The sequence below is a fragment of the Lissotriton helveticus genome, chromosome 7, assembly GCF_964261635.1.
Source record: "Lissotriton helveticus chromosome 7, aLisHel1.1, whole genome shotgun sequence".
NCBI classification, from domain to species: domain Eukaryota; kingdom Metazoa; phylum Chordata; class Amphibia; order Caudata; family Salamandridae; genus Lissotriton; species Lissotriton helveticus.
In genome coordinates, this window is record NC_136068.1 from 135,116,602 (window position 1) to 135,142,314 (window position 25,713).

Below are 25,713 nucleotides of genomic sequence, written 5' to 3' on the forward strand. Positions count from 1 at the left end.
TCCTAGCGTAAACCTGCCTCAGTCATCCCTTGACCTTGCACTTAAAAGCTCTGGAGATGTGCCCACCACATGGTATTCATTCATGTATCCTTCGGGTACCTGTGTGTAGTTTCTCTTTTTAGGTTTTGCTAATTGCAGTAGCAGTCACAGCTACATCCGGGGTCCCGTGCCCATGTTCTCAGTCCTGCGCGCCCATGTTGTCTGTCATGCTTGCCCCCTGCGCGCCCATGTTGTCTGTCATGCTTGCCCCCTGCGCGCCCATGTTGTCTGTCATGCTTGCCCCCTGCGCGCCCATGTTGTCAGTCATGCTTGCCCCCTGCGCACCCATGTTGTCTGTCATGCTTGCCCCCTGCGCGCCCATGTTGTCAGTCATGCTTGCCCCCTGCGCGCCCATGTTGTCAGTCATGCCCCCTTCACGCCCATGTTGTCAGTCATGCTTGCCCCCTGCGCGCCCATGTTGTCTGTCATGCTTGCCCCCTGCGCGCCCATGTTGTCTGTCATGCTTGCCCCCTGCGCGCCCATGTTGTCAGTCATGCCCCCTTCGCGCCCATGTTGTCAGTCATGCTTGCCCCCTGCGCGCCCATGTTGTCAGTCATGCTTGCCCCCTGCGCGCCCATGTTGTCAGTCATGCTTGCCCCCTGCGCGCCCATGTTGTCAGTCCTGCTTGCCTCCTGCGTGCTCATGTTGTCAGTCCTGCTTGCCCCCTGCGCGCCCATGTTGTCAGTCATGCTTGCCCCCTGCGCGCCCATGTTGTCAGTCCTGCTTGCCTCCTGCGTGCTCATGTTGTCAGTCCTGCTTGCCCCCGGCGCACCCATGTTGTCAGTCATGCTTGCCCCCTGCGCGCCCATGTTGTCAGTCATGCTTGCCCCCTGCGCGCCCATGTTGTCTGTCATGCTTGCCCCCTGCGCGCCCATGTTGTCAGTCATGCTTGCCCCCTGCGCGCCCATGTTGTCAGTCATGCTTGCCCCCTGCGCGCCCATGTTGTCAGTCATGCCCCCTTCGCGCCCATGTTGTCAGTCATGCTTGCCCCCTGCGCGCCCATGTTGTCAGTCATGCTTGCCCCCTGCGCGCCCATGTTGTCAGTCATGCTTGCCCCCTGCGCGCCCATGTTGTCAGTCATGCCCCCTTTGCGCCCATGTTGTCAGTCATGCTTGCCCCCTGCGCGCCCATGTTGTCAGTCATGCTTGCCCCCTGCGCGCCCATGTTGTCAGTCATGCTTGCCCCCTGCGTGCCCATGTTGTCAGTCATGCCCCCATCGCGCCCATGTTGTCAGTCATGCTTGCCCCCTGCGCGCCCATGTTGTCAGTCATGCTTGCCCCCTGCGCGCCCATGTTGTCAGTCATGCCCCCTTCGCGCCCATGTTGTCAGTCATGCTTGCCCCCTGCGCGCCCATGTTGTCAGTCATGCTTGCCCCCTGCGCGCCCATGTTGTCAGTCATGCTTGCCCCCTGCGCGCCCATGTTGTCAGTCATGCTTGCCCCCTGCGTGCCCATGTTGTCAGTCCTGCTTGCCTCCTGCGTGCTCATGTTGTCAGTCCTGCTTGCCTCCTGCGCGCCCATGTTGTCAGTCATGCTTGCCTCCTGCGCGCGCGTGTGTGTGGCTCTGTGTGTGTGTTTGTGCTCTGTGTGTGTGTGCAAATGCAATAGGTCTCGCATTTGTGAGAGATTAAGCTATTGGCATTGTAAATGACAATGCCATTTATTTATCTGTTTTCAAAGCCAACACATAAATACAAAATTTGTCATTTACAATGCCAATAGCTCTAACTTTTACAAAGGCAAAACCGTTGCATTGTAAATGCTTGTTTATGTCTGCAGTCAGGCGAGGTTAACCCTCAAGACGGAAATAATTTCAAATCCTAACCAATCAAGCGCTCTGGTGAGTCCACCTTATACTAATAGGGTGCTTGTGAAGGAGGCCCTTTGATGAAACACATCGCCCAGAGTGAGGGGAACCTTCCTAATTTGCAATTAAATTTTCAAAGAATATTGCAAATCCTACACAAGGAAGGAAATCACATAAAAATAATTTGACAAAAAAGTGCTTTTGTTTACAGTACGATGGAGTCCCAAGTCTTTCTAGATCATTTGATTAACATAATTTGGGTGGTATTTATGGTGTTTGGCTCTTAATATCCTCCCACCGCTCCAAATAATTTGAATATGTGGTAGCAGGCCATCATCAAACATTTATTTATTTAGGATTTTTTAATCATTACATGAGGTTCAAAAGAACTAAAGGTGTTGCTAGGCCCAACCTAAAAACGACCTAATTGAGCTACTCCCACAGGCACAGGACAACCGGTGTTTTCTGGGAATGGCTGAAACGTGGACTCTGCCACACAGGCTACCAGTACCCTCAGCCCGCAACACCGAACCAGCCACATCTGGGCTTCCCTCTTGTGTTGGTGGCACAATATAAAACAAAACTCAGATCAGTGCTGGCCTGGTTGCCATGGAGACAGGGGATAAAGGTGGCATCACAAGCGGAACTGAAAGTGAAGGACATGAGTGAAAGGGTCCCATCTCCCTGTGGACTGACGCCCAGGATACAATAGAGCAGAGGTGTCCAACTTAGGTCCAGGAGTACTTGAGCTAATGGGCTGCTCAGGATAGCCGCAAGATAGATGTACATACAATGAATCCAAAAAAATAATTTGCTTGGTCAGTGATCATCCTGAAAATGTGGAATGGATCTAGAGATCCGGGATCAAAGGTGGACACTCCTGTAAAACTAGTTCAATGGCGCGACTAGATGTGCACGTTTTTCTGAAGTTTAGTTGTTCCCAGCAGAATGTCTTTGAATTGTGAGACCATTTTATTACATTATTTACGGGATGAAAGGGGAATGGATAGAGGGCCCTGGCTCCCTGCTCTTCGGTCTGTGGCGGCTGTGTGTCCAGTCATGTCTCGCTTTCTTACCTGACCCTGGACTTGTGTGTGGGACGTCGCAAAAAATACTTTACTGGAATGAAATGCCAGGCAAGCCTGGCACAGACCACAAGTGCACGGGTCGGGTACACGGATGGGTCCAATATAAACAACGTGCACGGTTGTCTGGGTGGGGTGTGAGTGTGTGCGTGGGGGGCACACTGCTAGAGCCGTGTGGATTGCATCTGGGATTCTTGTCTGAGAGCGACGGGTGATTGGACAGTGGGGCTTGGGGGGTGGGGGGGGGGGGGGGCTGACAGTTGCTTTATCTCTGCGGATGTGACTCGGGCAACTTCAGTGATTCTGCTCTGAGGCTTGGGTTCTCGGAAATGACGGGTACCGTACCCTAGAAGGGGGGCCTCATATCCCAGCCTATCTTTCTTTCTTTTTTTTTCTTTTGCATTTTGTTATATAGCGCGAATACGACCTGAAAGGATAAAGAGCGCTTTACATGAGCTCCATTTACACGACACAAGGACATTCATTTTTGGTGGGCACGGGGAGATTAAGTGATTTGCCCAGAATCACAGGATGTTGAGCCGACGCCGAGACTCGAACCTGGCTCCCCAGTTCCATAGCCTGCAGCTCTTGCCGTTTGTAGGGGGGTGGAACGGCAGGGGGTGCCCTCTATGATTGAACCCCGGCCTGCCTGTGTAGTGCCTGCCGCAGCAGCGGGGGCGAGTTCTTGGCGCTATCTCTCGCAGCTCACGGCCTACGTTTGTGGATTACTGTGGATTACTGTCTCACTGCTAATTGGTTTATTCAACAAGATGAAAGGAGAACAAAGTGAGAGGTCACCAGGACGTGTGAGCTGGGTAAACTCCGGGAGTGGAGGTGGGGAGACGGCCAGGGGTCGGCTGGAAAGAGGATGCAGGTTTTGTTCAAAGGTGCGAAGGAGGTGTGGGAACATCAGTCTGCGTCACCTCCACTCTCCTTTCCGTGTCGCTCCCTTCTCTCACCATTACTGCTTCCTCTATCAGTCTAGCTCCTAGAAATGACTATTTCATACAGTGTGCTATACAAGTGTTTTCATGCCTTTCTTTGAATTCCATATGCATTTTGCCTTTTCGATCTCTTCATTGCCCGTTCTCTTATCTTATTCTATCCCGCATGCCCCTCTGTTCGCTTCCTATTCCCTTCTCAAATGATTGACTTTCAAAGACGCTTTTCTGACTGCCCATCGTTTCTCTGGTACTCCTTCCACCTTTCTGTTCTTTTTTCCCCAACCCAGACCCTCTGCCTACTCTTATCCTTTATCCCTGTCTTCTTCTAATAAGCATTTACAATGCAATGGCCTTGGCTTTGTTAAAGTTAGAGCTATTGGCATTGCAAATGGCATTTTTTCATTTTTTCATTTTTTTAAAACATAAATAAATGGTATTGTCATTTACAATGGCAATAGGTGAGCATTAGAGAGTAGTGGAGAGTATTAGCAGACACAGAGCACCACACACACAGAGCCCCCCACACACAGAGAGCCACACACACACACACACAGAGCCACACACACATAGAGCCCCCCACACACACACAGAGCCACACACATAGAGCCCCCCCCACACACACAGAGCCCCACACACACACACATACACAGAGCCCCCCCACACACACACACAGAGCCCCCCACACACACAGAGAGCCACACACACACACACACACACAGAGCCCCCCACATACACAGAGCACACACACACACACACACACACACACACAGAGCCACACACACACAGAGCCCAACACACACACAGCGAGCCCCACACACACACAGAGAGCCACACACACACAGAGCCACACACACACACACAGAACCACACACACACACAGAGCCCCCCCCACACACACAGAGAGCCCCCACACACATACAGAGCCCCCCCACACACACAGAGCCCCCCCCACACACAGAGAGCCCCACACACACAGAGCCCCACACACATACACACAGAGCCCCCCCACACACACACAGAGAGCCACACACACACACACACACAGAGCCACACACACACACAGAGCCACACACACACAGAGCCACACACAGGGAACAGAGACAAGAAAAAACAATCACAACGAGGGAACCTCCTTCCCCTACCCTCACCCACCAGAGTGACGTGCATCTTACCTGCTGGCGTGGCAGCCCTGATCCATGTCGCTGAGTGCCGCCGTGTATATCCGCCGGTACCTATCTGCCAGGGCCTGGCCCGACAGCAGCAGTTGGTAACGACTCCGGCAGTCGGCGGCCTGCGACCCGAGCCCCCCCTCGGAGCCCATGATCAGCCCGGGCTACAAGAAGAGGAAGGATGCAGGTGCAAGGGGAAGAATCCAGGTCCGATGGAGGTGGCAGTTGGTGGGGGTGGCGGCGGTGCCGCAGCTGCGGCACACATAATCCTTCGGGGTTGTCGACTGGTCGCGGTCACTTTACCGTGCTGTAATCATGGGGACGGGGCACAAAGCTCTCCCCGGGCAGCGCCGCTGCCCCTGCAGTCACCCCCGCGCGGCTCATCTAACCCAGCCAGCCGTAGAGGAGGACGCAACCAAGCAGCCGGGACGGGGGTGGTAAAGACTCCTTGACGCCCACCCGGCCAAGCTGCCGGTGCACTGCAAACGCGCTCGCCCCTTTTATTTTTCTTTGTATCGCCGTAAAAAAACACATCATCCATAACCAGCATAATGTTGTAAATAAACTGAGTAACCACAAACACAGTGATTCAGATTCCCCCAATGAGAATAGCTACCCCCAACATACGACTGTTCATCCCCTAGTATAGATCCTATCACAATTTGGGCATCATCTGATTAAAATAGGTTTCGCCATCCCCAAGACCTCATAAGATTACAACTGAAGGAGACCTATACCACAGGGCTTCCCGTGACCTCACTTTGGTACACCTTTCACAGTCCCGGGTACACCCAGCACAGCTGTATACTCCTCTCAGAAACACACATCTAGCAGTGTGGGTTCTGTCAGTGCCACTGCCATCGGCCCCGCATCCATGGCCGTCCGTGCCTACTTCCCGGGAGTGTTCCAGCCCGCTCCCGTATCCCTTCCTCGGGTCTAGTCCCTTCAGAGATCGTGACTCGGATGACTCTACAGCCCGCACCCGCTCGTACCAAGCTCCTCATCCTAAGGGATTCCGTGCCCTCCTGCACAGGTGAGGCTTGGGATGCGCTCCACGCACGGGATGTCAAGACTCCCCTTCCTGGGAGGCACTTCCGGGGTGGGCTGAGCCCTCCGCCCCCGACCGTCCCCATAGGGACACCCAGCCCGGAAGCAAGGCAGGGATCGGGGAGGGGGCGACGAGTAGAGTTTTCAGGCGGTGATGGGGGTCCGTGTGGAGGAGGGGGGTTGCGCTGGAGCTGAGGGGACGTGGCGGAGGTGCCCAGTACGGGTCCCCGGCACTCCGGGGGCGCTGAGAGACTCGTGCGGGGTGGAGGTACGCACCTGTGCCCGGTTCTTCTCCCGCACCCCGGGGGTCAGCTGGACCTGGGGCGGGGTGCCGCCCCAGGCGGCTGGCGGGTTACAGGAGAGTTCAGGGCCCCTGGTTCTGCCGGTCGGACACCGCCTCTGCCAGAGGAGCTTCGCAGAGACACTGGGAAACAGCAGTGAAGCAGCCGAGAGAGTACGAGTGCCGCCCCGGAACGCTACTGGGAAATGTAGTTTCCCGGTAGGCCCTGGCAGGAAAACTGCAGGATCCACAATCGCACTACAAGTCCCGGCATGCTGAGTGGCCCAGGAGCGCAGACTCATACACACGGGGGAGGAGAGGACAGGGCATCGCGGCCGATGCTGCACGGGCACAGGGGGTAGGAAACTCAGAGCAGCACAAGTGGGAGGGCTAAGCAAGTATGCTTAAACTAGAAATCTCCCGCTCGGAGAGTGCAGCCTGAAGCCCGTTTGCACCCATATTGTGTGGGTGAGGCGAGAGCGGGATGGAGGAGGGCTGCGGGCAGAGGGAAGGCGAGAGCGGGACGGAGGAGGGCTACGGGCAGAGGGAAGGGGGGAGGCGAGCGGAGCCGAGCAGCTCCAGAAAGAGCCGAAGTACGGCGGGGGGAAGACTGGGGGCAACCAGGCCCCGTCCTCCGATCACTTACCCGCTCCCATGCCATGAACATGGAACCACCACCATCTTCCTCCGAGGCGAGGCCGAAATGCCTCGGAGGAACGCAACGTCATTTTGGGATTGAGGGGCGTGTTCTTCGTTCTCTCCTCTTCCCATTGGCTGGAATGTAAAATTCCAGCCAATGGGAAGAGGAGAGAAAGAAAACCGAAAGAAACAAAAAAACACACCCCTCAATCCCAAAAAGACAGGGCTTAAACAGAGTGACGCCCCCTCCTCCAATGGCTGGCCTTCGTTTAGGAAGCCAGCCAATGGAGAAGAGGGGCGGGTTCAAGCCCCCATACCTAAAAACATAAAATCTCACCAGCGAGAATGCGCAAGCGCAGCCTTCGCTAGGCCGAGACCTAAAAAGGCCCAATCTCTGTTTAGACATTTCTTTCACCCTTAGTCTTCACCTCATCCTAACCACTTTCCATCCCTCAGTTCGGTTCCTCCTCTCCCTTTAGCCTTTCTCATTTTCCTCTTACCCTCTTTCACTACTTTATTTTCTTTGTTCTTTTTCATTTTCTCCTCCTCTCATTTTTCCATCCCTGTATTTTACTTCTGTACTCTATTTTCTTTCTCTTACTCTTCTTACCTTCAGCTTGCCCGTTGCCTTCTCCTTTTTTTGCCCTGCGGGTCCCACTTTTCCTGTTTCTTCTCTCATCTTTCCCACGCTCTTTATCTTCATCTTCTTTCTTTGTTCCCCTCTTCTATTTTTCTTCCACTTTCCCAGTTTCTCGTCTTGTGTTTCCACCCTCTTTCTCTTCTTTCTTTGTCTCTCTTCCTTTTCTGAACAACAAGAAAACCTGTCCTGTTCTTTGCCTCCCCCTGACTCAGTGCCGGCCAGAGGCAACGACGGACAGGTAGGCCACTCGTTTGTTCAATCCCTGTGTTCTCCATCATGTGGTTAGGAATGCATCCTGCTGTCTAAAATCTCTTGGAGCAGATTATTCTTACTAGGGTATAGTTATGGGTGTTCACTGCTAGACACTTATTAAAAAGGGCTATATTATCAAGATGTAACTATGGCCTGTTAATTTCACTATCAAAACTTAGCTGCTATACTAGAAGGGTTGTGGTTTGTGTCTTGACAGTTTGATCTATGCGCACTGGACTATGATAAGTAGTCAGCTCTGGGAGTAAGCTGCATGATAAACCTGTGCTAGGTATATACAAGACAGAGGATGATAGATACATTCTTTCTGTAGTATTTAAGGACAGGTTGTTTTACTTCTGCAGAGCGGGGTCTCACACGTCCTGAGCCAGGTCCAGGAGAGGTGAGGTCTGTTCCCCGGACACTCTGGGTGAGTAGAGAATGTCCTTAAAGTGTAATATTTTGGACATGTGATCTTCCACTATTAACCTTTACAGCGGGGTCACTGTGTGATTTTTCTATTGTAGATGTAACGAATACACCAGGTGTCACAGAGGAGATTTAACAGACGCTGGAAAATATATCCTTTGCTGTTATAGAGTGATAATCATGTTAGTTATTGATTTTTGTTTGGCACATTATTTGCACTTTATGCAGTAGCATTTCTATTTAGAACAGAGGCCCTAAAGAAAGCCTGGGTCCCCTTTTTCCCATTAGGCTGAAACATGTTGGCCCACATGCAGATATTTGGTTAAACTGCTATGATATTGCGCTGTTCTTGGTTTTAACAGGAAGAGGCCTTCCCTATTAAAATTTCCTCTTTAGGTTCTCTATCCTATTTTAATTCACCACTTTTTATTTTCTGCACTGCACTAGATTCCATCTGATCAATACCACATGGTCCAACAGTGATTGCGGGTCGGAACCCCTATCCACCATAGGGTACGATCTTTGTCTCAATGATCCAGAGACACACGACCCTAAGGACAACTAAATGATAACATTGATCATTACAAGTCTTTGATGGGAATCCTATAAAAGGTTTTTTGATCTACAATCACTGGTGGCCCCCTGCTTTAGGCTTTTTGTGTCTTGTCAGAACTATTTAGTCTTGACTTTAACTAGATGTACTATGTTAGACGCTGGGTTAAGCAAATAGGAATTTCCATTGTACTTTCCTGTAGAGACCCCTAGGTTTTCTTGTTGTTCATTTGTCTTTTTAGAGGGGTACAACCTAGGCTGGTCTATAAATATCCCTCAGGCCCTCCACTAACGTATTGTTATTTGTATCTCTTCCTTTTCTCCCACTTGTCCCACTTTCCAATTTTCTTCTCTCATCTTTCCTCTCCTCTTTCTCTTCAGTCTCCTTCTTTGTCTCTTCCCTCTCCTCACTTTTGTCTGGCTGACTCGTCTATTTTTCTTCCTCCTTCTCTCATTTCTGCCACTCTTTTTAGGTCCCAATAAGAGACTGCTTTAACCAGTCTGTTTTTTCATTGTCCTTTGTGGACCATGCCAAAGAGTTACAGTGAGCTTTCGGTGACACTGGTGTGCTTTATTGTCAAGGGCGCTTTTAAGAAAAATTCTTTTAGCAGCCAAATCAAAATGGGAGATCGATAGATGGCAGGACATTAAGAAAGCTCTAGATGATAAAGGCAACAGAGGCTTCTGGAACCTGGTTAAGACTGGAAAAACCGAGGGCAGGTCTGCCATTGAGCCAAATCTCGGGGAGGAAGTTTGGCGAGCCCATTTTAAAGCTTTATATTCCAACCAACAAAATGGACCCAGTGAGTCAAGGACATCGGTTAGTTCTCAAACTTGAGACTCTCTTGGTGATATACCTCCTTGTACATTGGCCGAGGTATTAGCGGCCCTGGCCAAAGTACTACCAAATAAAGCACCTGGTCTGGACAGGATCCCTGGGGACCTATATAGAAATGAACAGGTAGTGTGGGCTCCATATCTGCAGATCCTTTTTAATGCAATCCTTTATAGTATGGCACCCCCTATAACTTGGGCAGGGGCCGAGAGATAATTCCTATTTATAAAAACGGTTCCCCCTTAGAACCGGCAAATTACAGGCCGATTAGCCTCATTGATGTAACACAGAAGATTTTTGCCCGTGTTCTATTAGGAAGACTGCAGGCATGGATGGACGACTTTAACATCTTAACTCCCTTACAAGCAGGCTTTGCCTGTGCACAGTAGTAATAGAGTTGCAGATCTGGTGCTCCAAATCCGCCTTGTGTATATGGTCTGGTCAGTTCTTTCCAACGTACTCTCGCCTGCTTGCCTGCCCATGTCAGTCTAGACATTGAGGTACGCAGTTTTGTAAATAGCTGTTGTGTGAGCCTCACCGGTATGTTCGTAAATAATTAAAGGAATTGTGGAAGCACTATCATCTTCTGTATTGCAATCCTATCAATGATGCCGGTTGGCACTAAAAGAGAATTATTTTGAATACAATGGCCAACTTTTTTTACAGTGCCACGGAACTTCCATGGGCAGCGCCTTCGCTCCGTCTGTAGCTGGACTGTACGTCAGCCAATTTGAGCAGAAATTCGTCTTACATAATGTCAACCCATTCGTTTCCAGTATATTATACTGGAAACGGTATATCGACGACGTTCTGCTAATTTGGGACATCAATAAAGATCTAACAACGTTCATTGAATGGCTTAATGGCCAAGATCGATGGCTGAAATTCACTTTTACTGCAAATAACCAAAGAATTGATTTTCTGGATCTGACAATTTCTTTCTGAAAATGGGAAATTAGAGACCAAGACTTACACGAAACCAACAGCTAAGAACAGTCTCTTGTCGTATCTGAGCTATCACCCTCGACTGTTAAGAGACAACCTCCCGTACAGCCAGTTTTTACGACACAAGCGTAATTGCAGCAAAGAAAGCGATTACAAATACCAAGCAACAGTCCTAAGCAATAAATTACAAGCTAGAGACTACACACCACGGGTAATCTCGAAGTGCAAAAAACGAGCACATAATCAACCTCGTGAATGCCTTCTACAGAGTCACCAGAAGGAACCGATCAAAGATCTTGTAACCTGTATCACCACCTTCTGCCCAACCACCTATGATGTACAAAAATGAATAAGGAAAAATTGGCAGATTATTACATCAGGTACTTTCAACTGGCCCAAGCCGAGATTCGCAAACAGGAGGACTAAGAATCTCAGAGATGTGCTAGTTCATACACGTCCTAGGAAGAAACTCACTAAAAACATCATCAGAGATGCCAATATGGCCCCTGTAACTGGCCACTACCCTTGTGGAACATGTGGAGTCTGCAAATTAACAAGCACTACCAAAACATTACAACTTACCGAGGAATTGGTGTGGACCCAAAGACAGCACACGAATTGTAATTCCACTCATGTGGTATATTTAGTAACATGCCCCTGCCAACAGCAATACGTAGGTATGACCTGCAGGAAGGTCAAAATACGTATAGGAGAACATAGGAGCAATGTTAGACTGAAGAAGAGTACAACAAAGCTCTGTACACATTTTGTGGAAGCAGGACACAAATGTGGGAAAGGTGTGGCGCCGCGGCCAGGGCGACTGACGCTGGAATCTGGGGATCAGGGTTCGATCCCCGGCTCCGGCGGCAGGTTAGTCCAGCACCATGTGACTCTGGGCAATAGCTCGCTTAATCTTCCCGACGGCCCCCAGCGCCTAGAGACCCTTACGGGTGATTGTGCGCTTTACAAATGTGGATTATTATTATTATTATGTGATGACCTCAGATGGACCGTCTTGGAGATGCTCCATGACAAAAATAACAACGCTGAACAGATACTGTTCGAAAAGGAACAAAGATGGGTGAATCGCCTCAAAACCCATATATCAGGGATGAATGACAATATCCCATGGCATCATTTCTACTAAGTCTCCTACTATCCTGATAATAACTAGAGGGTCATTATCCAACTTTGATCATAAAATAACAACTAGAGGGTCATTATAACACTTCGATCATAAAATAACAACTAGAGGGTCATTATAACACTTCGATCATAAAATAATTCCTAGTGTGTGTCTTATAAGTCTGACAGCATTGTAATATACCTATGTGGTATCTCCTGACCACGGTTTACACAGGATCGTATGACAAATATCTACCTCCTAACCGCCCCCAGTAAGTAATATAGGCACTGTCCTGCTTCAATATCAGGCATGATGAGGTTTTTTATTAATCTACTGTCTGGCCTGTTTTGCTTCATGTTTAATATGTCTTTGATCTGAACACTATAATGCCAACTATTAAGTAGTTCCCTAACCCATGTCACTCGATAGTGAGTTATCCGCGCCTTTGTATATTTATCCCTTTAAGAGCGACCATCTTTGAGGTAATTCCCTGTAATTCATTGCGAACCCCTCTTCTATGTCTACATGTGAGGTTATAGACGAGGAAGTAAGACCTCCCGAGCCACCAGGGGCAGAGTCAGCACTAGGAGCTAAGAGACTCCTACACGTGGGTAAGAATGGCGTTTCAGACTTCCAACTGCCGTCTTGATTCCACGTCAGTGAGAGGTATTTAAAATTAGCACATTGTTTATTTTACTATCCTAGCAAGGACCACTACTCTGAATGCGACTCTCCGCACCCTGATGAGGCGAAATTACTTAAAACTAAGGTATTTACACAATACAAATACTGATCATTCTGATGTCTGATAATTTCCAATGTTTAATGTATTTGCTACAGTTTGACAACTTTCATTGCTTAACGTATATGCAATATATGATGCGCGGTGAAGACCCGCTTTACTTTTCTGCCATGGGATATATTCACGGACATACGCAAGGCTAGATATTATGTTTGTTACCCCGGGAACGATAACAACAGTAGACTGTACTCTAAGTGCCGAGTATAAATATTTATATTTCTCTTTTAAGATACACGATGAGCCTGCCATAGTACACAGCTACAGACATTGAGTTACACACAGAGAACGTTGTTCGCTCTACGAAATATATTCTGTCCAATGATATACTGCCTGTTTAGACTTAGACCTACTTGCTCTCCTCTTCCCAGCGCCTTTGCTCCAGTGCTCATAATGTTATGCACGCCTTAAATAAGTATTCGTCTATCAGAATGATGGCTTGTTTACTTGTGAATTACAGATAATGTTTGTATACGTGTTATATGCTACTTTCACTTTCCCACTGAGAAGTATGCTGTTTATTTTGTTCCCACAAACGCAGGAATTTCAGTATGAGAGTTTCATACAATATTTGAAAACTACACAAGTTGTGTAAGTACAATCCCCCTTTTTTCTGTCCTGACGAAAGCTCCACAGACCCGGCAGGGCCCAGGTGAGCTGAAACATGTCGACCAACTCATAAGAGACATATGATAATCCAGTAACTCGATTATCTAATATACCCAAGTAATTTTTAACTATCAGTGCCCACCTCTTTAAAATAAATTCTGGTTTTGGTGTGACACTGTTTTTTAACTTATTCTCCCTTTTTTTTTACTGCTTTAGACATCATTCCTCTGTTGTTGTCCCAAAAATTCCTGGACACTTCTACTCTTACCAGAGGTTGCCTCGGGTGAGGCAGGCATACAGCACGTCACTTGACTACCCAATGACTATGCCATGACGCTAGATAAGGGCGGATAAAAAGATACACCGCATCGTAATAATCTAAGCGCCTATGAGGGTTGTCAAACATAACCAAAGGTTATAGTAGATACCAGTGTCCTTTCCCATTTTTGATTACCACAGTATCGATCCAGGGGAACCGATTGGACATTAATTCCTCTTCCCTCCTTTTGATGAATTGCTATCCTATCAGCCAGCGACAGAGGCAATCTGATCCACCTATCTATCAGGTCTTCTATTTTTGATATGGCTTTACCATAATTTTCTCACAGTACCAACTCCGGATCTCGGTGAATCCAGATTCCTATGTACTTTACAGGTTCCGTCTGCCATTGTAATGGGTAATCTAGCGGGGGTTGTATTGTAGCAGGGATGAGTGGTATCACCACAGACTTACTTCAGTTTATACTGAGGCCTGAATAATGTTCAAAGCGGATATAGTCTCTGATGAGTTTATTTAAGTTGTCTGCTGGGTGCCGTGTATTGAGGACGATATCAACAGCATATAACGATATGCTGACTGGTTGGAGCTGGAACTGCAATGCGGTATCAGCATGCCTCTGCCGGATCGTACAGGCTAGTGGTTTGAGTGCTAGTGTGAATAGGAGTGGCGAAAGTGGGCATCCCTACCTCGTACCCCTGCATATAGTGATAGGGTCAGATATGTTGCCATTTACTCTCAGTCTTGCGCACAGTTCTGTGTATAATAGTGTTATCCAGCGTACAAACGGTTCAAGGAACCCCATCCTCCGCAGTACCGTAAACATAAAGGCCAATTCCACAGAGTCGAAAGTTTTGGCTGCGTCCAATAAGGCCGCAGCTGCCGGCAACTATGGTTTCAGATAGTGAAACATGGCGAATATGGTCCTCAGATTTTGTGTTGTTGACCTTGTTGGTATAAAGCCAGCTTGGTCCGGCAAGACCAGATTGCGCATTAGGGGAGACCTGATGGTTTTCTAAAGTATGCTTGGATGCTTACATAGCTTGGCAAGGCAAGGACTTTTATTAACACTTCAACCTCTATAACAATCATGAGGCTAAGAACACAAATGTAGGCGTTAGGTAGGGGCTAGACTAATCGAATAGGGAATGTTGGGATATGGGTCAAATATGCTTGACGTTTTCCTCATATTCATTTTGTTTTACATTTTGACTGCTGAGATTCCCATAATAACTACTATTATTGTGATACACAAGAAGTATGGCCGAATAGTAGATAATATATAATTGTATGTTGTAAAATACTAATAATTACTATATACAAACAGAATCTAGCATTTCCAGTGTGGGGATCGTATCTATCATGATAACCCCCTTGCGGATGACAGTCGCTCTGACAGGGTGGTCTGACTCCTAGCACTACTTATTTGAATAAGCCTATCTCAGCAAGAGTGTAAGATACTCGCCATTTCTCCTTTTCTCTGAAGGGGAAGCACTATGTATTATTTCTCTTGGGGCTTAGGAGATCTACCCAGGTTGCCCCTCCTCAAGACGAGGGGTTCACAACACCCAAGCCTATGCATGACTAGTTTTGCAGTCTAGGGTGTTTTCTTTTGCTTTCTGGAAAACGTAGTCTTGTTTGTCCCTTCATAAAATTAGGACTACAAATCCCAGAAACTAAGAAAAGACCAGGACTGGGGCAACTAGTCACCAAGGACCTGGGAATTTTGCCATCTATGACCAGGAAAAAAAACTTCTCAGAAGTACTACTGTACATTTAATGACCAGAGCTAACATGTACCAGAAAGGTTGTCATGCATCTATTGTACAGCAATGAAACTTCTCAGCTGACTGCTGTACCTATAATTGGACAATACCAGTGCTCCTCTGGGGGGCTACCATGCCCAATATGATGCTGGATCAAGACTTCTCAGAACTCATCATCCTGATTTAGTTTTAGCCATATAGCCTAGTCCACCATGTCACGCCAGGGCTTCTATACTTCTCTGCAGGGCAGCTAACGTTTATTGCATAGTACCAACACTTTTCAGCCAATGTTATATGTATTCATTAGTACTGCACTAGTCTTACCCTGCTGGGCGACTATATTTTTAATGGGAACCCCACTCGCTTTTAACGAGTAAGCAAATATTTTGCGACTACATAAGGGCATCACTCTCTCTTCCACGACATATTAGAGTTTTGAAGAGTAGATTGCCCATACAATCACACCTTGGCCACCAGTAGGACTACCTTATTTCACATTTACTTCTTAACTAGGCATCTTCCAGGGGCTTTAATGAACTGAGGCAGGAAACATAGACTATAACCTGTCAAATGCTTCCACCTCTCACTTGCTAGAAATTTCTCCTGAGGCGGAAGCCGGGAGTAGGCTGCACATTTTAATATTTGAGTGTCACTTTCATTACCTGCTTTTAATTCTCCTGCACTCCTCTTCTGATTCCTGCTCTGGGTTCACACGCTCGGGACACAAACCGCACAGCTGATCTAAGCGCTGCTTGCAGGTCAAACCGCTAATCCCAGGGACGCCATTCCCGCCGCGGACACAGGCCATGCCCCTTTTTCGAGAGGCCCCGCCCCCCGCCGGCCGTCACTACAAAGGGCGCTGATTACAAGCGTCATATAGCTAGAAATTTCTCCTGAGGCGGAAGCCGGGAGTAGGCTGCACATTTTAATATTTGAGTGTCACTTTCATTACCTGCTTTTAATTCTCCTGCACTCCTCTTCTGAATCCTGCTCTGGGCTCACACGCTCGGGACACAAACCGCACAGCTGATCTAAGCGCTGCTTGCAGGTCAAACCGCTAATCCCAGGGACGCCATTCCCGCCGCGGACACAGGCCACGCCCCTTTTTCGAGAGGCCACGCCCCCCGCCGGAATATCTCCCTCACTATAAAAAAATGTGTATCTTCCGGTCGCGCAGCGATGGCGCGCCGTTTGCGCGCCGAAGGCGCGCCTAAGGCAAGCCCGTCTGCGCCCGTCATTGCCAGGACATCGCCTCTCGCCTGCCCCCATGCCCAAATTACACAGTTTGCTTTTCGCTACGACAGGGAACATCTCCTCGCTCTAAATACAACTTTGAGATGCGATAAACTAGAAGGCTGCCTCGGACAGACTTGCCTGCAATGTAAGTCCTGTAACTTTGCCACACCCAAACCCTCTTTATCTGAGTACAGAACCATTGTGCCAAAAAAGACTGCCATTACGGTCCTCCAACTGAATGTCAGGTCCCTCGTTAAACACCATTCTGAAGTCAACACTCTCTTAACTGATGAGAACCCTGACATTCTGTTTCTTTGTGAAACCTGGCTCCATGACGACCTGACCAGCATTCAGAACCTCACGCTGCCTGAGGGCTTCTCTATGAAATCTATCAATAGAGACACTAGGGGTGGTGGTATAGCGGTAATATTCCGAACGGCATACACCTGCTCTTTCACGAAGGAAGATATTAAGGGGTGCGAAAGTGCTCGCTTCAAGATCACTACGAGCCCTCAGTTTGCCCTCTCTGGGCTTTACATCTATCGTCCCCCGGGTCCCACCTCTAAGTTTATTGAAGACCTTTTAGATGTGGCCCACGCCCTCGTAGTGTCCTCAGCTAACTTCACTATACTAGGAGACCTTAACCTCCATTTTGACTCTACTATTGACCCTACCATCAAAAGTCTTTTGGCGGATCTTACAGCCCTACAGTTAAATTCTCTTATCCATACCTCCACACATTCCGCTGGCCACCTATTAGACCCCGTCTTTACCAATATCCCTGAGGTCGTGGCCGACCCACCCAAGCCCATGGGGTGGACCGACCACTTCCTCATCAGATTTACGATGAAAGCCAGAGAATCGCCCGCTAAAGAAATGCCCACCTCCTGTCTCAAGAGGCCATGGCATAAACTACTAGCTGGTGACCTTATCACCAACTTAGGAGAATCTTACCCCACAGTTACTAATGACATCAATACGTCCTACGATACCTTCAAGGACTGGATTACTAAAGGGCTCGATACCCTAATACCAGCCAAATGGACCAAAGGACGCAGCTCCCCCTCCAACCCATGGTATAATGAAACTCTTAAAGCCATGCGCAAAGAGTGTAAAATAGCTGAGCGCAGTTGGAGAAAGGAATACAAAGACAGTGATAAAGCTCTTTACCTGTCTAAGTTAAGACTCTACCATAAAGCCATACGGACTGCGCGTGCGTCCTTTTATGCTAAAGAAATTAATTCTAGCACCAACCCTACCAAAACTATATTTAAATTGGTGCAAAAACTTCAAAATAGTGGCAATCCAGTTTCCAGCATCACTTCTACCCAACAGTGTGAGGACCTCGCCACCTTCTTCATAGAAAAAGTGAGGAAAATTTATAATACCTTTCCACAGGACTCCTCCGACCTCTGTAACCCCCCTTATCCCCCTGCCGAGTACTCTAGGCTGTCATTTATACCCGAAATCTCCCACGACGACCTAGCCAAACTTTGCAGAAAGGTTAAGTCCGGCTCCCCTACATATCCCATGAGACCAGCCCAATTTCTTGAATCCTTGGATTTCTTCCTCCCCTCATTGGCCGCACTACTTAATCTCTCCTTCTCCTCGGCTGTGGTCCCTACGTGCTGGAAACAAGCATGGGTCTCCCCTATTATCAAAAAACCTACTTTAGACCCCACAAAGCTGGAAAACTTTAGACCTATTTCACTGCTTCCATGGATGTCTAAACTAGCTGAAGCCCATGTCAACAACGTCCTGTCACACTACTTCTTTCCTGCAGGACAGGTCCTTCCAGGTCTCAGCCCCTCCTTTTATCTCCAAGTCCCACTCCATCGGCCAAGGAGTTCCCCAGGGCTCTGCGCTCAGTCCATCCCTTTTTAACCTGTATGTACAGCCTCTCTCAGCAGTAGCAAAGGAATGGGGCCTCACGCTGGTGTCGTACGCTGACGACACCCAGCTGGTCATCACTCTCACTGAGGGCCCTTCAATCTCAGCTGCGAGATTTAGGGATGGCCTAGCCGCTGTTGCCCGATGGATGACGCACAACTGTCTTCAATTGAATGCCGGGAAAACGGAGGTGCTGCTTCTCGGTAAAAACCCCTGCCACTGGAGTGATCACTGGTGGCCTTCCTTGCTTGGCCCCACCCCCTCACCAAAAACTCTGGTAAAAAACGTGGGCGTCTGGCTGGACTCCGCACTAAACTTCCAGACCCACACGAAGAAAGTGGCAGCTACTTGTGTGGGCCTGCTGAGGAGCCTCAACCCGATACTCGGTTTTTTCGACTCTAAAACACGCCAGCTAATTGTTCAATCCACTATCCTTTCTCGGTTGGACTATGCCAGTGTTTTATTTCTAGGCGCAAATAAAGCAGAGATAACACGGCTGCAGCGAGTTCAAAACTCAGCGGCAAGGGCCGTGGTGGGCCTGCCCCGTAGATGCTCCGTTAGAACTACCATTCAAAGACTTCACTGGCTGCCAATCGAATCTCGAATTCAATTTAAGGCACTTACCACTGCTTTTAAAATTCTTAAATCTGAATGTCCTGAACTCCTTCGCCCTCTCTTGGTACCCTACACTTCTCAGCGTAATTTGCGCTCTTCAGGTCAACACCTTGTATCGGTTCCTCGAACTAAGCTCTGCCGAATGGGTGGCCGCTCCTTCAAAGTTTTGGGGGCCAAACTTTGGAACTCTCTGCCACTGCACATTCGTTCCCTGAATAACTTGCTTGCCTTCCGTAAGGCAATTAAAACTCATCTGTTCCCTATGTCCTAGGCCTCTCGCTGCTCCTTCCCTTCCACCTCAGCTGTTATTTCATGGTTTAGCGCCGGGACGCCCCGTTGCTGGGGCAGCTGTTTGCGCTCTAACAAAATGTTAACATAACATAACATAACATAATTGGCAAGTTTCTCCTAAATTACTGAGAGTGGAGCACCGTCCCTCCCTTTTCTCAGATTTAAATCCTGTCATACCTGACTCCACCTTTTATCCTTCTGAGGTTGATAAAACGTGTACCAATTTTGATTGGGTAACAATACATTTATATAACATGTGCGTTAGGCAGGGCGCTCTACAAATAGCAGATTATTCGTAGGACTCCCAGTTTTATGGTATTTATTAATATTTCTGTCTGTATTTATCCATATTCATTTTTGACCATTTTATTGGTATTTATCCATATTTATTTTATGTTTTGAGAATAAATGGACTCATAAAATACTATAGTTTTACCTTTATTTAACTGATAACTGCACTCACACTTTGATGCCTGTCGCGTTACAGCAAATTAAGCAAACAAACATAACACAATACTACACCGACAGGTAAATATTAGCATTATACACTGATTTATGTTAACATATGCCGGTATTTAAGCGAATCGCATTCGATTTTAAAATCCACATGGTGTCTATCTGCTTAGCAAGGACAACAAGAAGTGTCACAAGTGTCGCAATTTTCTGCCCTTTTACGCTTTTAAAAATAGATTGTTTTCTGTCTGTATTTATCTGTAAAAATGGAAAACTGGTAGCATTAGTTATTATCTTTACTCCTGTTTTGGATCTGATTCAAAGAGTTGAGATCAGGGCTCGAGTCGGGGTACCACACGGGTGGACGGCGTCCCCCCACTTATTTTACCGGGTGGATGCCGTCCCCCCCTGCCAAACAGCTGGACTTCACTCTTTGGCCTCTCTGGACGAGGAGCTCGAAGCTCACAGCACGCTGCTCATGCGCTGATTTCTCAGATGCAATTGCATCTAAGGGGTGAGTGAGGGGAGGCAATGAGCCCGGTGGTGCAAGCCACCTTTCGTGACGCCACTTCCTGTTGTGACGTCACTTTCGGTGACAGTGTCCCCCCCCCCCCACTTCTTTTTTTAGGACTTGTGCACTGCTTGAGATAACAACTTGTATTCAGTCATTCATTCATCACTCCAACCCTGAACATTAAGCTAGCCATGTAAGGGTAGGTGCAGAGCGGGGCCTGACTCCATCTTGTAACTGGGAGCCCTCCAACCACAATGCTAAGAAAGAATTTCTCCTGCATCAGATATCATGGAATCATCCCCTGCAGTACCCCTGTTCAAGGCTGTGGGAGCGCATGCGCACAGGTGAAGCAGCGAGGGTTGCACCATTCCCCGCAGGGCAGCAGGCCCCGTGCCTAGATCATCCGCACACGGCACCATTATTGTTTGCCATGTGCTCAGATCCGGCTCATTCTAATCGTCGGCCACGCAGGGGAAGATTTACTGACTCTTGCATCATACTCGGAAGAAGGGAGAAGCTCGCTGTTCTGGAAATGTCTGTTTGAAGTGCGCAGCAGGACGTGCAGCTGGGCGGGTGTTGTTTTTCTAGACAAATGCAGTTTATATAACAACTACGCTTTTTGTCATGCCAAGCGTGCACCGGGATTACGCTCGAGCGTGTACTATCCCCGCCAGGCCACCTGTGTCAGAGGCGTAGCAGAGGCCCCTGCTGTGTGTGGGGGCAACCATTGAAGGGGGGGGGTTGTCATCATTTTGCGTTACGGCACCGTTTTCTTCCCGCAAAGGACTGTGGGAGCGTGACAGAGGTCCCTCTCCCCGTTCCCACCCCCCAGGCAGCCCGCCCTGGGCTCTCCTGCACTGGAGGCCGCGCGCTGTCGAGCCCCGGCCGCCGCTCCCCCCCTCTTTCTCAGAAGTTCTGTGCCTGGTCAGCAGCCAGAGGAATGCGCGTTGCATCATCAAAGGATTACGCAAGGGGCTGTTTCAGGATCCTAAACATCCTTATCCGCTCCCAGAGACTCCCAGCGAGGCGTACATGGGCAAGGTCACATGCGCACTCACGTGTGCCCTCAGCACGCGCGCATCCGCGTGCACCAGATAGGCACAATCAGGTGTGTGTGTGTGTGTGTGTACTTGCAGCATAAATGCCAACAGACCCGATTCAGGCCGGAAACTCCCGATTTGAGAAGTGAAAAATACTTTCTTTCAGCTGTCTCCTGCCTAAAAATCGCCTCTGCCACAATATTAATTAATGGGGAAAATACATTCACCCTATTATGTTTTTAAAATCCTCTGCTTTCCTTTTGTAAAATGTTGGCATGTAGCTGCAGTGTCTCCCTTGCAGCCCTGCATTAGTAGGGACGTGTGCCCTGATTGGCTACCTACCACCTGTTCAATCACAGGTGTAAGACCACGCTGATGCTCAAACATACACATAAACATACACTCGTAAAAATGAAAAACTCTAATTAATGTTAAATGTTAAATATTATTACTCCCCATTACTATGGTATTCCACCTCTCTCCCCATCCCCTGCTGTCATGAGAGGGCGCTGGCACGGGAAACAAGCATAGGCAAAGCCAATATGACTCGCCTTTGGGACCTATTTGCCTTGCTTGTGGTTTTAAGTGAAGCTATACTGCATTCCTGATGCTGTGAAGGATGGCCAAGGAGGAGAAAAAAAAACTATGTTGCATCTGGCACCGTAATTTGGTTGGAGCATGCACCACACATTTCTTATTCAATCAATCAATCAATCATATCATTTGTAAAGCGCGCTACTCACCCGTGAGCGTCTCAAGGCGCTAGGGTGGGGAATGCTGCTACTGCTCGAAAAGCCAGGTCTTGAGGAGTTTTCTGCAGGTCAGCAGGTCTTGGGTCTGCCGTAGGTGGATGGGGAGGGTGTTCCAGGCCTTGGCGGCGAGGTGAGAGAACGATCTGCCGCCTGAGGTCGCTCTTTGGAAGCGGGTGACTGTATCGAGGGCGAAGTCGGCGGAGCGGAGCTGGTGGGTGGGGGTGTAGAAGCTGAGTCGTCTGTTGAGGTACATTGGTCTGGTGTTTGTGGAGTGCCTTGTGTGCGTGTGCGAGGAGCTTGAAGGTGATCCTCTTGTTGACCGGGAGCCAGTGCAGGTCTCTCAGGTGGGGTGTGATGTGGCTGCGGCGAGGGATGTCGAGGATCAGGCGTGCAGAGGCTTTCTGGATGCGTTGGAGTCGTCTCAGGAGTTTGACCGAGGCTCCTGCGTAGAGCGCGTTTCCATAGTCCAACCTGCTGCTGACAAGGGCCTGGGTGACTGTTCTTCTCGTTTCAGTGGGGATCCACTTATAGATCCTACGGAGCATGCGGAGGGTGTTGAAGCAGGAGGAGACGGCGTTGACCTGTTTATGTTATGTTATGTTAATAACACTTCTATAGCGCACAGCTGCCCCAGCCAAGGGGCGTCCCGGCGCTTCAGAGAGAGTACCCAAACACAACACAGCAGAGCAAAGACAGCAGCGCACAGATCGAAGAACTAAGATGAATGAGGGAACAAGAACGTTTTAATAGCCCTCCTAAACTTCAGAAGCTCATCAAGTTCACGAATGTGGGACGGAAGAGAGTTCCACAGTTTAGCAGCCAAAACCCGAAAGGAACGACCTCCAGCCCTGCACAACCTGAACCGAGGGACCACCACCAGGTTTTGACCCAAAGATCTTAAAGAGCGCGTAGGCACATAAGGCACCAGAGGGTTATCAAGGATCTGGGGAGAGGCCAGCTTGAGGATCTTGAAAGCTAGGCACAGGGTCATAAAATGGATCCTCTGTGCCATAGGCAGCCAGTGCAGAGAACGGATGGTATTTTCCGCAGAGCAGAACCTCGGTAAGCCTACCAATGCTCTAGCTGCGGCGTTCTGGACACGTTGCATCCGGGCGATTTCAGCCTGGTAGGCCCCCAACAGGAGCGAACTGGCGTAGTCGAGCCGAGATAGTATGGATGCCTGTATAACCAGCTGCCTGGTAGTGGCATCGAAGAACCTCAGAATAGGTCTCAATCCTCGTAAGATGCCAAAACAGGTGGCCGCCACTTTCTTAGTGTGGGCACAAAAACTGAGGGCAGGATCAAGCCAAACCCCCAAGTTTTTTACCTCTGAGACTGGAATAGGAGTTGCGCCCAGTTCAGGGGGCCACCATGTGTCACCCCAGAGATCAGTCATCTTGCCCACAATCATGACCTCAGTTTTTTTAGCATTAAGCTGGAGGCAGTTGGCATTCATCCAGCTAGCCACCGCCAGGAGTCCATCCCGGAATCTGGGGGCGTCAAGGTCGGAGTTCCCACTCAGGACGACCGCCAGCTGCGTGTCGTCAGCATAGGAGACCATAGTCATGACCCACTGCTTGACGCCAGCCGCCAGCAGTCTCACATAAAGATTGAATAATGTGGGACTCAGCGACGAACCCTGAGGCACACCCAGCTCCAGTGGATAAGACTTGGACTCACAAGGCGGGGTGGCTACTTTGAAGGTCCGATCAGCAAGGAAGGCACTGAACCAATTGAGTGCAGTGCCTGAGACACCCGCCTCTCCAAGACGTTGGAGTAAGATCCTGTGCGAAACCGTATCAAACGCGGCATTAAGATCGAGTAATACTAGTGCCGCAGTCTGACCAGAGTCAAGCACAGAACGAAGATGTTCAGTCATTGAGAGCAAGGCTGTCTCTGTGCTGTGACCGGCACGGAAGCCATTCTGGGAGGAGTCTAGAATCCCTGCCCTCACAAAATGTTCAGACAATACCCCATTCACATAGGCCTCAGTAATTTTAGCGGCCCAAGGGAGGAGAGAAATCGGGCGATAACTCTCAAGTTTAAGGCGGTCCATAGAAGCCTTTTTCAGTATGGGTGTCACAACAGCCTATTTCCATTTAATTGGAACAACACCCGAGGCAGGCGAAAGATTTATAAGATGGCACACTGGAGACAGATAGCAGCAGAGTTTCTAAACTGAGCTGATCTCAAAGGATCCGCTGGTGAGCCAGATTTTATCTTGGAGGCCAGCGTAAGAAAAGTCTCTATCAACAGACTAGGAAGTGAGATTAAGGTCTCACAAGTGGCCAATGTAGAGCAAGTGGGCTCCGCTACCGGCTCAGTGATGGAAAATGCACGATAGATAGCTTGAACTTTTTCAGTAAAAAAAGCAGCCAGATCTTCGCAGTGAGCCACTGAACATATTTCCGCTGCAGGAGCTCTTTTGGCCGTCAGGTCCTTAAGGACCTTGAAAATTAACTTAGACGGATTGAGGCTGTTTCTAAATTCCTGAGAGTAGTAGGCTGCATGGGCTCTACAAACAGCTATATGGTATGTTTTAATTTTAGAGAAGTACAGGATTTTTTTCCCAGTCTCATAAGATTTCTGCCAGTCCCTTTCTGCCTGTTTACACGCTTTTTTTAACGGCACCAGGGAACTGTCGTACCATGGGCTGGGTTCTCTAGTACGAGCTTTAGTCCAAGCAGCGGGAATCAGTGCATCCAAGGCCCGAGAAACCCAGTCACAAAAAAGGTCATACCCAGATTCTACATTGAGAAAAGGGCCTAGCGGATGGACCTCCAAAAGATGATGAAAGTCCTCCAATTTAAGTTTCTTCCAGTGACGTTTGTGCACTACTCTATCCAGGGGTTTAAATGGGTGCTCTTTAATCCGAAGAAGAATTTTCACTAAAAAGTGATCGGTCCAGGCAACTGGGCTGGGTGTAGCCACCTTAGCCCCAGTCAGATTCATAAAAAAAGGGTCAAGAGTGTGGCCCCCAAGACGTAGAGGGTGGAGTCTAAGATGACCCCTAGGTTGAGTGCGTGTTCAGTGGGTGTTGGAGCGGTTCCATGTACGGTCGGCCACCAGGAGTCGTCCCAGGCCGAAGGGTTGGATCCGAGGATGAGGACCTCCGTCTTGTCCGAGTTCAGCTTCAGTCGGCTATCCTCATCCATTCAGCAACGGCCTTCATTCCTTCGTGAAGGTTGGTTTTGGCGTTGTGAAGGTCCTTGGTGAGGGAGAGTATCAGCTGGGTGTCATCGGCGTAGTAGAGGAATTTGAGGTCGTGCCGACGGGCGCCGTGGGCGAGCGATGCCATGTAGATGTTAAACAGGGTTGGGCTGAGGGATGAGCCCTGGGGTACGCCCCAGATGATCTCGGTGGCTTCGGAGCAGAAGGGGGGAAGGCGGACGCTCTGTGTTTTGCCGGAGAGGAAGGAGGTGGTCCAGTCCAGGGCCTTCTCTTGGATCTCAGCGTTGTGGAGGCGTGTTCGTAGTGTGTGGTGACAGACCGTGTCGAAGGCGGCTGACAGGTCCAGGAGGATGAGGGCCGCCGTTTCTCCGTTGTCCAGCAGGGACTTGATGTCATCGGTGGCGGCGATGAGGGCAGTCTCGGTGCTGTGGTTGCTGTGGAACCCGGACTGGGAAGGGTCCAGGATGTTGTTCTCCTCGAGGTAGCGGGTCAGTTGTTCATTGACGGTCTTCTCAA